We start from the raw sequence: 18005 nt of genomic DNA, 5'->3' as shown, positions 1-18005 counted from the left end.
TTTCTGGACAGGGCCATAATGACCTCCTAGTTCAGGGGAACAGTAGGGTCTAGGGGTTGTTTCTGGACAGGGCCATAATGACCCCCTGGTTCAGGGGAACAGTAGGGTCTAGGGGTTGTTTCTGGACAGGGCCATAATGACCCCTGGTTCAGTAGGGTCTATGGGTTGTTTCTGGACAGGGCCATAATAACCTCCTAGTTCAGGGGAACAGTAGGGTCTAGGGGTTGTTTCTGGACAGGGCCATAATAACCTCCTAGTTCAGGGGTTCAGTAGGGTCTAGGGTTGTTTCTGGACAGGGCCATAATGACCCCTGGTTCAGTAGGGTCTAGGGCTGTTTCTGGACAGGGCCATAATAACCTCCTAGGTCAGGGGTTCAGTAGGGTCTAGGGGTTGATTCTGGACAGGGCCATAATGACCTCCTAGTTCAGGGGTTCAGTAGGGTCTAGGGGTTGTTTCTGGACAGGGCCATAATAACCTCCTGGTTCAGGGGTTCAGTAGGGTCTAGGGGTTGTTTCTGGACAGGGCCATAATGACCCCCTGGTTCAGTAGGGTCTAGGGGTTGTTTCTGGACAGGGCCATAATAACCTCCTAGTTCAGGGGAACAGTAGGGTCTAGGGGTTGTTTCTGGACAGGGCCATAATAACCTCCTAGTTCAGGGGTTCAGTAGGGTCTAGGGGTTGTTTCTGGACAGGGCCATAATGACCCCCTGGTTCAGTAGGGTCTAGGGGTTGTTTCTGGACAGGGCCATAATGAACCCCTGGTTCAGTAGGGTCTAGGGGTTGTTTCTGGACAGGGCCATAATGACCTCCTAGTTCAGGGGAACAGTAGGGTCTAGGGGTTGTTTCTGGACAGGGCCATAATGACCTCCTAGTTCAGGGGTTCAGTAGGGTCTAGGGGTTGTTTCTGGACAGGGCCATAATGACCTCCTAGTTCAGGGGAACAGTAGGGTCTAGGGGTTGTTTCTGGACAGGGCCATAATGACCTCCTAGTTCAGGGGTTCAGTAGGGTGACATAAGTGGGATGTGGGGGTGGTCTAGGTCACTTACAGTGTCCCCCTATATACAGTCCTCTCGTCACCTGTGACTTTGCAGTTGTTCGTTGAGTTCCGGTAGGTAACCAACTGACTACAGTCTTCTTACAGCTGCGTAGTAACAGAGTCCTCCATGACGCAGGATTCCTCGACGACAGCAAACGGCTCCACCGACCCACCTCCTCCTCCCTCGAAGACGCTCTCGCTGGAGTCCAGATGGTGGAATTTAGAGTCTGCCATATTGGAAGCACAGTGCAGGGATTGGCAGGGGCAGGGAGGTGGGAGGGGCAAGGGGAGGAGAGAGTCCGTCTCATTTGCTCGCCTGAGGAATTAGGAGTGGCTCCGACTGCCTTAGTATGTCCTGCCTGGTTAAGCTGCGTCTCGCCGCGGCTCAAGTGACTAACTAAACTGAGGTCATACGACCCTCGCCCTCTCAGGGGGTGGAGCAAGCCGTCTGAGATGGTGACGGAGAGAGGGGATTGGCTGATGGAGAGGGGAAGGAGCGGGGCTTTGCGTGAGAACAGGAAGCCGAGGCGTTTAAAATAGTCTGGTGTCTTATTGGATGCCGCTACCGACAACCGCTGGAGACGACTCTCCATGCGAGCGAAGGATGAGGAGGTGGAGGAGGAAGGGAACAAAGGGAAGATAGAAGAAGAGGAAGGGACGGCTTCTCTCCTCACCCCATTGCTCTTTGGTTTACCCTCCTCCTCTTCCTTCTTCCCCCATCCTCCTCCTCCTTCTCTTCATCCACCCTCCTCCTTCCCTCCTCCCCCATCCCTCCTCCTCCTCCTCTCCCTCCATCTTCGTTACAGAAACCACCTCCATTCCTGAAATACTGCGGACCAAAGCGGAGACGCCATATTTAGGTTTCTTCTTCTCCATGCTTCCTGTCGGGGTCAGAAAGGTCATGCCCATTGACCTCTTGGCTCCTCCCACCTCCTGCGACCCCAGAGAAGGATCATTGGGGTCAAAGTTAGAGTCGGGGCCCCCCTCATCACTGGTTCCTCCCTCGTCTCTCAGTGTGGCGTTGCTGCTGGAGGAGTAGTGGCGTCTGGGAGGCCGACGGTTACCAAGGAGATCTAAAGCCTCATAACGGAAACTGGAGATGTTCTGCTTCAACTCCTAGAGACGAGAGGAAAGGAGGGGGATAGAGAGAGAGGGATGGAGAGAGAGGGATGAGAGAGAGGGATGGAGAGAGAGGGATGAGAGAGAGGGATGGAGAGAGGGATGGAGAGAGGGATGGAGAGAGGGATGGAGAGAGGGATGGAGAGAGGGATGAGAGAGAGAGGGATAAGAGAGAGGGATGAGAGAGAGAGGGATAAGAGAGGGGGATGAGAGAGAGAGGGATGGAGAGAGGGATGGAGAGAGGGATGGAGAGAGGGATGAGAGAGAGAGGGATAAGAGAGAGGGATGAGAGAGAGAGGATAAGAGAGAGGGATGAGAGAGAGAGGGATAAGAGAGGGGGATGAGAGAGAGAGGGATGGAGAGAGGGATGGAGAGAGGGATGGAGAGAGGGATGAGAGAGAGAGGGATAAGAGAGAGGGATGAGAGAGAGAGGGATAAGAGAGAGGGATGAGAGAGAGGGATAAGAGAGGGGGATGAGAGAGAGGGGGATGAGAGAGAGGGATGAGAGAGAGAGGGATGAGAGAGAGAGGGATAAGAGAGAGGGATGAGAGAGAGGGATAAGAGAGGGGGATGAGAGAGAGAGGGATGAGAGAGAGGGATGAGAGAGAGAGGGATGAGAGAGAGAGGGATAAGAGAGAGGGATGAGAGAGAGAGGGATAAGAGAGAGGGATGAGAGAGAGAGGGATAAGAGAGAGGGATGAGAGAGGGGGATGAGAGAGAGAGGGATGAGAGAGAGAGGGATAAGAGAGGGGGATGAGAGAGAGAGGGATGAGAGAGAGGGATGAGAGAGAGAGGGATGAGAGAGAGAGGGATAAGAGAGGGGGATGAGAGAGAGAGGGATGGAGAGAGGGATGAGAGAGAGGGATGAGAGAGAGAGGGATGAGAGAGAGGGATGAGAGAGAGAGGGATGAGAGAGAGAGGGATAAGAGAGAGGGATGAGAGAGAGAGGGATAAGAGAGAGGGATGAGAGAGAGAGGGATAAGAGAGAGGGATGAGAGAGGGGGATGAGAGAGAGAGGGATGAGAGAGAGAGGGATAAGAGAGGGGGATGAGAGAGAGAGGGATGAGAGAGAGGGATGAGAGAGAGAGGGATGAGAGAGAGAGAGGATAAGAGAGGGGGATGAGAGAGAGAGGGATGGAGAGAGGGATGAGAGAGAGGGATGAGAGAGAGAGGGATGGAGAGAGGGATGGAGAGGGGGATGAGAGAGAGAGGGATGAGAGAGAGAGGGATAAGAGAGGGGGATGAGAGAGAGAGGGATGGAGAGAGGGATGGAGAGAGGGATGGAGAGAGGGGGATGAGAGAGAGGGATGAGAGAGAGAGGGATGAGAGAGAGAGGGATGAGAGAGAGAGGGATGAGAGAGAGAGGGATGAGAGAGAGAGGGATGAGAGAGAGAGGGATGAGAGAGAGGGATGGAGACAGATAGATATTACATATAGTCTTCTAAAAACCTACGGTCGATGTCTAATTGGCAAAACGTCCTCCTTCCACACACACCTTAAAGTTCTCCTCGGTCAGTCCCTCGTCCGTCTTGGAACTGCGTATCATGGCCGCCACGTACCTCTTCACCAGGCTACGGATCACTTCCTGTTAACAATGATATTACTTCCTGTTAACCACAACACTGTCACTATGGACACCCCTGTCCGACACTTTTGTTAAAAGAAAATAACATTTTATGAATCCATAGGGGGAGACGACATGTACACTGCTGATTAGGTAAATAGCTGTCATTGAAAATTGTACACCCAGGTGACTTCTGCCTTTTAAGAGATAGGACAGGTTGTGGACCTATGTTGTGATTCGACTTCTGCCTTTGGAGAGGAAGGACAGGGTTGTGGACCTATGTTGTGATTCAAGGCTTCTGCCCCTTTAAGAGATAGGACAGGTTGTGGACCCTATGTTGTGATTCAGGCTTCTGCCCCTTTAAGAGGTAGGACAGGTTGTGGACCCTATGTTGTGATTCAGGCTTCTGCCCCTTTAAGAGATAGGACAGGTTGTGGACCCTATGTTGTGATTCAGGCTTCTGCCCCTTTAAGAGGTAGGACAGGTTGTGGACCCTATGTTGTGATTCAGGCTTCTGCCCCTTTAAGAGATAGGACAGGTTGTGGACCCTATGTTGTGATTCAGGCTTCTGCCCCTTTAAGAGGTAGGACAGGTTGTGGACCCTATGTTGTGATTCAGGCTTCTGCCCCTTTAAGAGATAGGACAGGTTGTGGACCCTATGTTGTGATTCAGGCTTCTGCCCCTTTAAGAGGTAGGACAGGTTGTGGACCCTATGTTGTGATTCAGGCTTCTGCCCCTTTAAGAGGTAGGACAGGTTGTGGACCCTATGTTGTGATTCAGGCTTCTGCCCCTTTAAGAGGAAGGACAGGTTGTGGACCCTATGTTGTGATTCAGGCTTCTGCCCCTTTAAGAGGAAGGACAGGTTGTGGACCCTATGTTGTGATTCAGGCTTCTGCCCTTTAAGAGATAGGACAGGTTGTGGACCCTATGTTGTGATTCAGGCTTCTGCCCCTTTAAGTGGGAGGGGTTATGTCAGTAGTCTAGTGGGAGGGGTTATGTCAGTAGTCCAATGGGAGGGGTTATGTCAGTAGTCTAGTGGCAGGGGTTATGTCAGTAGTCTAGTGGGAGGGGTTATGTCAGTAGTCTAGAGGGAGGGGTTATGTCAGTAGTCTAGAGGGAGGGGTTATGTCAGTAGTCCAATGGGAGGGGTTATGTCAGTAGTCCAATGGGAGGGGTTATGTCAGTAGTCTAGTGGGAGGGGTTATGTCAGTAGTCTAGTGGGAGGGATTATGTCAGTATTCTAGTGGGAGGGGTTATGTCGGTAGTCTAGTGGGAGGGTTATGTCAGTGAGTCTAGTGGGAGGAGTTATGTCAGTAGTCCAGTGGGAGGGTATGTCAGTCGCTCTAGTGAGGGGTTATGTCAGTAGTCTAGTGGGAGGGGTTATGTCTAGTGGGAGGGGTTATGTCTAGTGGGAGGGGTTATGTCTAGTGGGAGGGGTTATGTCAGTAGTCCAGTGGGAGGGGTTATGTCAGTCGTCTAGTGGGAGGGGTTATGTCAGTAGTCCAGTGGGAGGGGTTATGTCAGTCGTCCCAGTGTGAGGGGTTATGTCAGTTGTCTAGTGGGAGGGGTTATGTCAGTAGTCTAGTGGGAGGGGTTATGTCAGTAGTCTAGTGGGAGGGGTTATGTCAGCAGTCCAGTGGGAGGGGTTATGTCAGTAGTCTAGTGGGAGGAGTTATGTCAGTAGTCTAGTGGGAGGGGTTATGTCTAGTAGTCCAGTGGGAGGGGTTATGTCAGTCATCTAGTGTGAGGGGTTATGTCAGTAGTCTAGTGGGAGGGGTTAAATCTAGTGGGAGGGGTTATGTCTAGTGGGAGGGGTTATGTCTAGTGGGAGGGGTTATGTCAGTAGTCCAGTGGGAGGGGTTATGTCAGTAGTCCAGTGGGAGGGGTTATGTCAGTCGTCCTAGTGTGAGGGGTTATGTCAGTTGTCTAGTGGGAGGGTTATGTCAGCAGTCCAGTGGGAGGGTTATGTCAGTCATCTAGTGTGAGGGGTTATGTCAGTAGTCTAGTGGGAGGGGTTATGTCTAGTGGGAGGGGTTATGTCTAGTGGGAGGGGTTATGTCTAGTGGGAGGGGTTATGTCAGTAGTCCAGTGGGAGGGGTTATGTCAGTCGTCTAGTGTGAGGGGTTATGTCAGTAGTCTAGTGGGGAGGGGTTAAATCTAGTGGGAGGGGTTATGTCTAGTGGGAGGGGTTATGTCTAGTGGGAGGGGTTATGTCAGTAGTCCAGTGGGAGGGTTATGTCAGTAGTCCAGTGGGAGGGGTTATGTCAGTCGTCTAGTGTGAGGGGTTATGTCAGTTGTCTAGTGGGAGGGGTTATGTCAGCAGTCCAGTGGGAGGGGTTATGTCAGTCATCTAGTGTGAGGGGTTATGTCAGTAGTCTAGTGGGAGGGGTTATGTCTAGTGGGAGGGGTTATGTCTAGTGGGAGGGGTTATGTCTAGTGGGAGGGGTTATGTCAGTAGTCCAGTGGGAGGGGTTATGTCAGTCGTCTAGTGTGAGGGGTTATGTCAGTTGTCTAGTGGGAGGGGTTATGTCAGTAGTCTAGTGGTAGGGGTTATGTCAGTAGTCTAGTGGGAGGAGTTATGTCAGTAGTCTAGTGGGAGGGGTTATGTCTAGAGGGAGGGGTTATGTCTAGTGGGAGGGGTTATGTCTAGTGGGAGGGGTTATGTCTAGTGGGAGGGGTTATGTCAGTAGTCCAGTGGGAGGGGTTATGTCAGTCGTCTAGTGGGAGGGGTTATGTCAGTAGTCCAGTGGGAGGGGTTATGTCAGTCGTCTAGTGTGAGGGGTTATGTCAGTTGTCTAGTGGGAGGGGTTATGTCAGTAGTCTAGTGGGAGGGTTATGTCAGTAGTCTAGTGGGAGGGGTTATGTCAGCAGTCCAGTGGGAGGGTTATGTCAGTAGTCCAGTGGGAGGAGTTCTGTCAGTAGTCTAGTGGGAGGGGTTATGTCAGTAGTCCAGTGGGAGGGGTTATGTCAGTCATCTAGTGTGAGGGGTTATGTCAGTAGTCTAGTGGGAGGGGTTATGTCAGTAGTCTAGTGGGAGGTTGGAAATCTAGTGGGAGGGGTTATGTCTAGTGGGGAGGTTATGTCTAGTGGGAGGGGTTATGTCAGTAGTCCAGTGGGAGGGTTATGTCAGTAGTCCAGTGGGAGGGTTATGTCAGTCAGTCTGAGGTGGTTATGTCAGGTTGTCTAGTGGGAGGGGTTATGTCGAGCAGTCCAGTGGGAGGGGTTATGTCAGCAGTCCAGTGGGAAGGGGTTATGTCAGTAGTCTAGTGGGAGGAGTTATGTCAGTAGTCTAGTGGGGGGTTATGTCAGTAGTCTAGTGGGAGGGCCTGTCCCAGTAGTCAATGGGAGGGATTATGTCAGTCATCTAGTGTGAGGGGTTATGGCATCAGTAAGTCTGATGGGAGGAGTTATGTCAGTTGTCTAGTGTGAAGGGTTATGTCTGCATGATCAATGGAAAGTTATGTCAGTCATCTAGTATTGAAGTTATGTCAATGAGTCTAGTGGGAGGGATTATGTCTAGTAGTCTAGGGGTTTATATCTAGTGGGAAAGGTTATGTCTGAGTAAAGGGAGTTATGTCAGTAATCTAATGGGAGGAATTTATGTCAATCGTCTATGTAAAGAAATTATATCAATAATCTAAATGTAAAGTTAAACTAATCTAATGGAAGGGTTATGTCTAATTATGTCTAAAATGTGAAAGGTTATGTCAATGGTCTAAGTGAGGGATTATGTCAGTAGTCCAGTGTGAGGTTATGTCGATAATCTAGTGTGAGGGTTATGGCAGTAGTCTAGTGTGAGGGTTATGTCTAGCAGTGTCCAGTGGGAGGGTTGCCTGTCGAGTCATCAAATGTGAGGGAGTTATGTCAGTAGTCTGGTGAGGGAAGAGTTATGTCAGTTAGTCTAGTGTGAAGGAGGTTATGTCAGTAGTCTAGTGGTGAGGGTTATGTCAGTAGTCTAGTGTGAGGGGTTATGTCCGTAGTCTAGTGTGAGGGTTATGTGTCAGTTGTCTAGTGTGAAGATTATGTCAGTAGTCTAGTAGTGAGGTTATGTGAAAATGATGTAGTGGGAAATTGTATCTAGTAGTCTAGTGGGAGGGGTTATGTCTGAAGAAGGAGAATTTATGTCTGGTGGGAGAAGGGGTTATGTCTAGTGGGAGGGTTATGTCTAGTAGAGGGAGGTTATGTCAATGGTCAGTGGGAGGGTTATGTCAGTCGTCTAGTGGGAGGGGTTATGTCAGTAGTCCAGTGAGTGGGCAGGTCAGTCGCCTAGTGTGAGGGGTTATGTCAGTTGTCTAGTGGGAGGGATTGTCTCAGTAGTCTAGTGGGAGGGGTTATGTCAGTAGTCTAGTGGGGAGGGTTGCGTCAACAGTCCAGTGGGAGGGTTATGTCAGTAGTCTGAGTGGAGGAGTTATGTCAGTAGTCTAGTGGGAGGGGTTATATCAGTAGTCCACAGTAGGAGGGGTTATGTCCCAGTCATCTAGTGTGAGGGGTTATGTCAGTAGTCTAGTGGGGAGGGGTTATGTCAGTAGTCTAGTGGAGGGGTTAAATCTAGTGGGAGGGGTTATGTCTAGTGGGGAAGGGGTTATGTCTGATAGGAGGGGAGTTATGTCAGTAGTCCAGTGGGAGGGGTTATGTCAGTAGTCCAGTGGGAGGGTTATGTCAGTCGCCTAGTGTGAGGGGTTAGTGTCAGTTGTCTAGTGGGAGGGGTTGGTGTCAGCAGTCCAGTGGGGGGGTTATGTCAGCAGTCCAGTGGGGAGGGGTTATGTCAGTAGTCTAGTGGGAGGAGTTATGTCAGTAGTCTAGTGGGAGAGGTTATGTCAGTAGTCTAGTGGGGAGGGGTTATGTCAGTAGTCCAGTGGGAGGGGTTATGTCAGTCATCTAGTGTGAGGGGTTATGTCAGTAGTCTAGTGGAGGGGTTAAATCTAGTGGGAGGGGGGTTATGTCTAGTGGGAGGGTTATGTCTAGTGGAGGGGTTATGTCAGTAGTCCAGGGGAGGGGTTGTGTCAGTGGTCAAGTGGGGAGGGGTTATGTCAGTGCGTCTGGTGGTGAAGGGGTTATGTCAATTTGTCTAGTGGGAGGGGTTATGTCAGCAGTCCAGATGGAGGGGTTATGTCAGTCATCTAGTGTGAGGGTTATGTCAGTAGTCTAGTGGGAGGGGTTATGTCTAGTGGGAGGGGTTATGTCTAGTGGGAGGGGTTATGTCAGTAGTCCAGTGGGAGGGGTTATGTCAGTCGTCCTATGTGAAAAGTTATGTCAGTTGTCTAGTGGGAGGGGTTATGTCAGTCTAGTGGTAGGGTTATGTCAGTAGTCCAGTGGAGGAGTTGCGTCAGTAGTCTAGTGGGAGGGGTTATGTCTGAGGGAGGGTTTGTCTATTGAGGGGTTACGTCAGTAGTCTAATGTGAGGGGTTATGTCAGTAGTCTAGTGGAGGAGTTATGTCAGTAGTCTAGTGGGATGGGTTATGTCAGTAGTCCAGTGGGAGGTTATGTCTAGGTGGGAGGTTATGTCAGCAGTCCAATTGTGAGGGGTTACATCAGCAGTCCAGTGGGAGGGGTTATGTCTAGTGGAGGCTTATGTCAGTAGTCTAGTGGGAGGGGCTGCGTCAGCATTCTAGTGGGAGGGTTATGTCATAGTCTAGTGGGAGGGGTTATGTCAGTAGTCCAGTGGGGAGGGGCTATGTCAGTATTCTAGTGGGAGGGGTTATGTCAGTAGTCCAGTGGGAGGGGTTATGTCAGTAGTCTAGTGGGAGGCTGGACAGCAGCTCTAGTGGAGGGCTTGTGTCAGTAGTCTAGTGGAGGGGGTTGTCAGTGAGTCCAGTGGGGAGGGGTTATAGTCCTAGTGGGAGGGGTTATGTCTAGTGGAGAGTTACGTCTGAGTGGGAAGGGTTATGTCTAGTGGGAGGGGTTATGTCAGTAGTCCAGTGGAGAGGGGTTATGTCTGTCGGTCTAGTGAGGGGTTAGAGTTTATACAAGTGGAGGGCTTGTCAGTTGTCTAGTGGAGGGTTATGTCGGTAGTCTAGTGGGGAGGGGTTATGTCAGTAGTCTGTGGAGGGGTTATGTCAGTAGTCTAGTGGGAGGAGTTATGTCAGTAGTCCAGTGGAGGGGTTATGTCAGGAGGTAAGTCTAGTGAGGGGCTATATCAGTAGTCTAGTGAGGGGTTATGTAATAGTGGGAGGGGTTATGTCTAGTGGGAGGGGTTATGTCTAGTGGGAGGGGTTATGTCAGTAGTCCAGTGGGAGGGGTTATGTCAATCGTCTAGTGAGGGGTTATGTCAGTAGTCCAGTGGGAGGGGTTATGTCAGTCGCCTGAGTGTGAGGGTTATGTCAGTTAGTCTAGTGGGAGGGGCTATGTCAGTAGTCTAGTGGGAGGGTTATGTCAGTAGTCTAGTGGAGGGGTTATGTCAACAGTCCAGTGGAGGGGGTTATGTCAGTAGTCCAGTGGGAGGGGTTATGTCAGTAGTCCAGTGGGAGGGGTTGGTGTCAGTCATCTAGTGTGAGGGTTATGTCTCAGTAGTCTAGATGGGAGGGTTAAATCTAGTGGGAGGGGTTATGTCTAGTGGGGAGGGGTTATGTCAGGGGAGGGTTATGTCAGTAGTCCAGTGGGAGGGGTTATGTCAGTAGTCCAGTGGGGGGTTATGTCGATGCGTCTAGTGGTGAGGGGTTATGTCAGTTGTCTAGTGGGAGGTTGGTGTCAGCAGTCCAGTGAGGGGTTATGTCCAGCAGTCCAGTGGGGAGGGGTTATGTCAAAGTAGTCTGGTGGGGAGGAGTTATGTCAGTAGTCTGGTGGGAGGCTTATGTCAGTAGTCTAGTGGGGAGGGGTTATGTCAGTAGTCCAGTAGGAGGGGTTCTGTCAGTAGTCTAGTGGGAGGGTTTATGTCAGTAGTCTAGTGGGAGGGGTTATGTCTAGTGGGAGGGGTTATGTCTGTGGAGGTTATGTCTAGTGGAGGGGTTATGTTTGAGTGGAGGGTTATGTCTAGTGTGAGGGTTATGTCAGTTGTCTAGTGGGAGGGTTTATGTCAGTTGTCTAGTGGAGGGGTTATGTCAGTAGTCTAGTGGTAGGGTTATGTCAGTAGTCTAGTGGGGAGGAGTTATGTCAGTAGTCTAGTGAGGGGTTATGTCTTAGTGGGAGGGGTTATGTCAGCAGTCCAGTGTGAGGGGTTATATCAGTAGTCTGGTGGGAGGGGTTATGTCTAGTGGGAGGGGTTAGGTCATCCCAGTAGTCCAGTGGGAGGGGTTATATCAGTAGTCTAGTGGAGGGGTTATGCCAGCAGTCTAGATGGGGAGGGGCTATGTCAGCAGTCCAGGGGAGGAAGTTATGTCAGTAGTCTAGTGGGAGGGGTTATGTCTAGTGGGAGGGGTTATGTCAGTAGTCTAGTGGGAAGGGTTATGTCAGTAAGTCTGGGCAAGGGGTTATGTCAGCAGTCTAGTGGGAGGGATTATGTCAACAGTCCAGCGAGGGGTTGTCAGTAGTCTAATGGAGGGTTATGTCTAGTCGGGAGGGGTTGTCTAGTGGGAGGGGGTTACGTCAGTAGTCTAATGTGAGGGGTTGCGTCAGTAGTCTAGTGGGAGGGGTTATGTCCAGTAGTCCAGTGGGAGGCTTATGTCTAATGTGAGGGTTATGTCAGGAAACAGTAGGGAGCTTTTGTGTTCCATTGTCCTAAAAAGAACCAGACCGTGTAATTCTATCGAATTCAACCCCGACCACCTTGAGATGGATTGACTTCCTTTTTGGATTGTTCCACAATTTCATTTAAACAAAAATTGTCTGAAAGGGACCAAGTGTGAAAACACCCTGAGAGAGAAATACCTGATAATGCTGGTTCTGTATCAGGCTGTCTGCATGATGCTCCTGAAAAGAAATTATATAGTGGTAAAGCACATTATTTACCAACACACACACACACACACACACACACTGACAACACACACACACACACACACACACACACTGACAACACACACACACAACACACACACACACAACACAACAAACTTCTGTCAGTCTGACAGACAGACTGTCTGTCTGTCTGATCTGTCAACTGACAGCTGTCAGTGACTGTCTGACAGACAGACAGACAGACAGAACAGACAGACAGACAGAGACACACACAGAGACACATACAAACACACAGACACACTTCACGCCACTCATATCAGCAGCATCAGATGGATTCTTGGTGTTATATAATTCCAGCCCACATTTGGGCTGAGTCCCAAATCACCCTCTTCCCTACGTGAGTGCACTACAGTCCTCTTCCCTGCTTAGTGCACTACAGAGTCCCATGGGCCTGGTCAGTGTATATAGGGAATAAAGTCCGTTTGGAACTCAGCCCAGGACTGGAAATCAAGGCCAGGTGAAAGTGTGCTTTAATTTGAGTGAGCAACATGAGATCATTAAATGAGTTTTTCTTGTGTTAGAAATGTGTATTGGCATACATACAGTTGAAGTCAAAAGTTTACATACACCTTAGCCAAATACATTTAAACTCACTTTTTTCACAATTTCTGACATTTAATCCTAGTAAAATTCCCTGTTTTAGGTCGTTAGGATCACCACTTTATTTTAAGAATGTGAAATGTCAAAATAATAGTAGAGAGAATTATTTATTTAAGCTTTTATTTCTTTCATCACATTCCCAGTGGGTCAGAAGTTTACATACACTCAATTAGTATTTGGTAGCATTGCCGTTAAATTGTTTAACTTGGGTCAAACGTTTCGGGTAGCCTTCCACAAGCCTACAATAAGTTGGGTGAATTTTGGCCCATTCCTCCTGACAGAGCTGGTCTAACTGAGTCAGGTTTGTAGAGGCCATCTTGCTCGCACACACTTTTTTCAGTTTTGCCCACACATTTTCTATGGGATTGAGGTCAGGCTTTGATGGCCACTCCAATCCCTTAACTTTGTTGTCCTTAAGCCATTTTGCCACAACTTTGAAGTGTGCTTGGGGTCATTGTCCAGTTGGAAGACCCATTTGTGACCAAGCTTTAACTTCCTGACTGATGTCTTGAGATGTTACTTCAATATATCCACATCATTTTCCTCCCACATGACATCTATTTTGTGACGTACACCAGTCCCTCCTGCAGTAATGCACCCTCACAACATGATGCTGCCTCCCGTGCTTCAAGGTTGGGATGGTGTTCTTCGGCTTGTAAGCCTCCCCCCCTTTTTCCTCCAAACATAACGATGGTCATTATGGCAAAACATTTCAATTTTTGTTTTCAACAAACCAGAGGACATTTCTCCAAAAAGTACGATCTTTGTCCCCATGTGCAGTTGCAAACTGTAGTCTGGCTTTTATGGCGGTTTTGGAGCAGTGGCTTCTTCCTTGCTGAGCCCTTTCAGGTTATGTCGATATAGGACTCGTTTGACTGTGATATAGATACTTTTGTACCTGTTTCCTCCAGCATCTTCACAGGTCCTTTGCTGTTGTTCTGGGATTGATTTGCATTTTCACACCAAAGAGACATTAAGTAAGTGTGACGAGTCAGAAGTGGAGCGGGGTCTCCGTCCCGAGCCAGAACCGCCACCTCGAAGAGTTAGTCCACCCAGACCCCTCCCATATAGGCTTAGGTGTGCGGGCCGGGAGTCCGCACCTTTGGGAGGGAGGGGGGGGATACTGCCACGCCCTGACCTTCATTAGGGCTACTTGCTTTGAGGGTTGGAATTGCTATTGATAGACATACAGCTCTGTGTTATTTGATGGGTGTACTGACAATGACCAATGTAGCCGATTGGTGTGCTCTGAGGTGAGCCGTGGCGTGCTGTTCTGTTGTCCAGGCTGTCTCTCTGATGGGGCTGAAATTGACAGAGCATCCAACTTTATCCTTGTTGACTGGTTCGTAGCCTGTCCATGGTTCTGAATCGATAGTTAAGTTGACTGTCTGTAGCCTGTCCATGGTTCTGAATCCATAGTTGCATTGACTGGCTGCGTAGCCTTCTGTCGATGGTTCTGAATCGAGAGTTACAGTGTGTGGCTAGCAGAGTACGGTTACCAGTGTACTGCTACCAGTGTATGGCTACCAGTGCACGGTTACCAGTGTACTGCTACCAGTGTATGGCTACCAGTGCACGGGCTACCAGAGTACTGCTACCAGTGTATGGCTACCAGAGTACGGCTACCAGTGTATGGCTGCAGAGCACGGCTCCCAGTGTATGGCTACCAGAGTACGGCTCCCAGTGTATGGCTACCAGAGTACGGCTACCAGAGTACGGCTCCCAGAGTATGGCTCCCAGTGTACGGCTACCAGTGTACGGCTACCAGAGTACGGCTCCCAGAGTATGGCTACCAGTGTATGGCTACCAGTGTATGGCTACATTTCAGAACAGTAGTAGGACCTATCTACCTTGTATTATTAGGGCTCTAAAGCGATTGGTTGTGCCCCCTCGGGCATGGCATCCTCTGTGTGTGTGTGTGTGTGTGTGTGTGTGTGTGTGTGTGTGTGTGTATGTGTGTGTGTATGTGTGTGTGTGTGTTGCATGCATGCATTTATGTGTTTGTGTTTGTATCTTCTTACCGGGAACTTTCGTAGGCCGTGGTGTTTGTCTGTGTTGTCAGCAGGGGGCGCTCCTCTCCTACAGAGTCGATGGTGAACCCACAGACAGAGGTACCACACTGACTTAGGACTGGGAACGATGTTGAAGGGAGGGGGCAGAGTACCACCCCTCGTCAAAATAACTCATCCATAACTTGGTCCGGCAAACTTCCACTCTATATCTGCATGGTCCTGGAGGAGAGAGAGGGGATGAGGGGAGAAGTAGGAGAGAGGAGGATGAGGGGTGAAGCAGAGAGAGAGAGGGGGATGAGGGGAGAAGCAGGAGAGAGAGAGGGGGATGAGGGGGAGAAGTAGGAGAGAGAGAGGGGGATGAGGGGAGAAGGAGAGAGAGAGGGGATGAGGGGAGAAGTGGGAGAGAGAGAGGGGGATGAGGGAGAGAGAGGGGGGATGGGAGGGGAGAAGCGAGGGAGAGAGAGGGGGGATGAGGGAGAGAGGGGGGGATGAGGGAGAAGTGGGAGAGGAGGGGGATGAGGGGAGAAGTGGAGAGAGAGAGGATGAGGGGGAGAAGTAGGAGAGAGATAGGGAGACAGAGAAAGAGGGGATGAGGGAGAAGTAGGAGAGAGAGAGGGGATGAGGGGGAGAAGTAGGAGAGAGAGGGGGATGAGGGGGAGAAGTAAGAGAGAGAGGGGGATGAGGGGAGAAGTGGGAGAGAGAGATGAGGGGAGAAGTGAGGAGAGAGGGGATGAGGGAGAGGGATGAGGGGAGAAGTAGGAGAGAAGAGGGGGGATGAGGGAGAGAGAGGGGGATGAGGGGAATGAGGGGGAGAAGTGGGAGAGAGAGAGGGGATGAGGGGAAGTGGGAGAGAGAGAGGGGGATGAGGGGGAGAAGTGGGAGAGAGAGGGGATGAGGGGAGAAGTAGGAGAGAGAGAGGGGATGAGGGGAGAAGTGGGAGAGAGAGAGGGGATGAGGGGGAGAAGTGGAGAGAGAAGGGGATGAGGAGAGATGAGGGAGAGAGAGAGAGGGATGAGGGGAGGAGAGAGAGAGGGAGATGAAGGGGATGAGGGGGAGAGAGGGGGGGGATGAGGGGGAGAAGTGGGAGAGAGGGAGGAGAATAAATTATTTGGTCAATCAGTCAATCAATGGCTTTAGTTTGTACAGGATGCTTTGATACTGAGATAATACAATAGAACTCATCAGCACTGAGACAATACAATGGAACTCACTGAGATAATACAATGGAACTCACTGAGATAATACAATGGAACTCACTGAGATAATACAATGGAACTCACTGAGATAATACAATGGAACTCACTGAGATAACACAATGGAACTCACTGAGATAATACAATGGAACTCACTGAGATAATACAATGGAACTCACTGAGATAATACAATGGAACTCACTGAGATAACACAATGGAACTCACTGAGATAATACAATGGAACTCATCAGCGCTGAGATAATACAATGGAACTCATCAGCACTGAGACAATACAATGGAACTCACTGAGACAATACAATGGAACTCACTGAGATAATACAATGGAACTCATCAGCACTGAGACAATACAATGGAACTCACTGAGATAATACAATAGAACTCATCAGCACTGAGATAAAACAATGAAACTTCAATGGAGAATTATTAGATGTTTAATAGCAGCACTACTCACAGCTATGAGTTGATAGTTGTTCCTGATGGCTATTAATCAGTCAGTCAATCAATCAATCAATATATATATATTAACGGTAGTACTACTCACAGCGATGAGTTGGTAGGAGTTGTTCATCATGGCGATCAACATGTTGAGCAGAACCACCAGAGAGATGACGTTGTAGGTTCCGAACATGGTGGCCCCCACAAACTCAGTGAACTCATGACGAGCTTTAACGTTAGTCACGTACAGGTTTAACAGGCCAAAGACGGACCAGAACAGAGACTGGAGAGTCTCAAATAGCCTGGAGAACGAGAGAGAGAGGGGGAGAGAGAGAGAGAGGGAGGGAGAGAAAGAGAGAGAGGGAGAGAGAGAAAGAGAGAAAAGAGAGAAAGAGAGAAAGAAAGAGAGAGAGAGAGAGAGGAGGAGAGAGAGAGAAGGGAGAGAGAAGAGAGAGAGAGAGGGAGGAGAGAAAGAGAGAGAGGAGGAGGGAGAGAGAGAGAGAGGGAGGGAGAGAGAGAGAGAGAGGAGAGAGAGAAAGAGTTAGAGGAGAGAAAGAAAGAGAGAGATGAGAGACTGATCAGGCCAAAATAGACAAGACCACCTGGAGAGGGAGAGAGAGAGAGATAGGGAGAAAGCATATATATATATATATATATATATATATATATATATATATACAGTATATATACATACATACCCACATATATATAAATATACATACATACATGTACACACACACATATATATATCATATATATATACAGTGGGGAGAACAAGTATGCAAATTAATTACTGAAAAATCATACAATGTGATTTTCTGGATTTTTGTTTTAGATTCTGTCTCTCACAGTTGAAGTGTACCTATGATAAAAAATTACAGACCTCTACATGCTTTGTAAGTAGGAAAACCTGCAAAATCAGCAGTGTATCAAATACTTGTTCTCCCCACTGTACATGTATTGTGTAACATAAAGTCCTATGAGTGACATCTGATGAAGATCATCAAAGGTTACAGATTCATTTGTATCTCTTTTTGTGACTCCTCTCTTTGGCTGGAAAAATGGCTGTGTTTTTCTGTGACTTGGCTCTGACCTAACATAATTGTTTGGTTTGCTTTCGTCGTAAAGCCTTTTTGAAATTAGACACTGTGGCTGGATTAAAGAGATTTTTATCTTTAAAATGGTGTAAAATACTTGTATGTTTGAGGAATTTTAATTAGGAGATTTTTGTTGTTTTGAATTTGGCGCCCTGCACTTTCACTGGCTGTTGACGAGGTGGGATGCTACCGTCCCACGTACCCTAGAGAGGTTAAAGTTAGTGAGGGAGATATAAGACTAGCTTCAGAGATTTTTGCAATTCGTTCCAGTCATTGGCAGCAGAGAACTGGAAGGAAAGGCAGCCAAAGTGGGTGTTGGCTTTGGGGATGACCAGTGAAATATACCTGCTGGAGCGCATGCTACAGGTGGGTGTTGCTATGGTGACCAGTGAGCTGAGATAAGGCGGGGCTTCACCTAGTAAAGACTTATAGATGACCTGGAGCCAGTGGGTTTGGTGACGGATATGTAGTGAGGGCCAGCCAACGAGAGCATACAGGTCGCAGTGGTGGGTAGTATATGGGGCTTTAGTGATAAAACGGATGGCACTGTGATAGACTACATCTAGTTTTACGAGTAGAGTATTGGAGGCTATTTTATAGATGACATCATCGAAGTTAAGGATTTGGTAGGATAGTCAGTTTTACGAGGGTATGCTTGGCGGCATGAGTGGAGGAGGCTTTGTTGCGAAATAATTTTGGATTGGAGATGCTTAATGTGAGTCTGGAACGAGAGTTTACAGTCTAAGCAGACACCTAGATATTTGTAGTTGTCCACATATTCTAGGTCAGAACCGTCCAGAGTAGTGATGCTAGTCGGGCGGGCGGGTGCGGGCAGCAATCGGTTGAAGAGCATGCACTTAGTTTTACTAGCATTTAAAAGCAGTTGGAGGCCACGGAAGGAGTGTTGTATGGCATTGAAGCTCGTTTGGAGGTTTGTTATCACAGTGTCCAAAGAAGGGCCAGAAGTATACAGAATCGTGTCGTCTGCGTAGAGGTGGATCAGAGACTCACCAGCAGCAAGAGCGACACCATTGA

The 18005-nt window shown here is 49.1% G+C and overlaps 1 pseudogene; it reads right to left on the bottom strand.

Moving 5' to 3' along the window:
- Window positions 1-851: 851 nt before the first annotated feature.
- Window positions 852-16186, bottom strand: LOC135572730 (short transient receptor potential channel 5-like; annotated as a pseudogene).
- Between the last annotated feature and the right edge of the window lie 1819 nt (window positions 16187-18005).

The sequence above is a fragment of the Oncorhynchus nerka genome, linkage group LG8, assembly GCF_034236695.1.
Source record: "Oncorhynchus nerka isolate Pitt River linkage group LG8, Oner_Uvic_2.0, whole genome shotgun sequence".
Lineage (NCBI taxonomy): Eukaryota > Metazoa > Chordata > Actinopteri > Salmoniformes > Salmonidae > Oncorhynchus > Oncorhynchus nerka.
The sequence above is the reverse complement of the archived record's forward strand: the minus strand, read 5'-3'. Positions and strand labels throughout refer to the sequence as shown.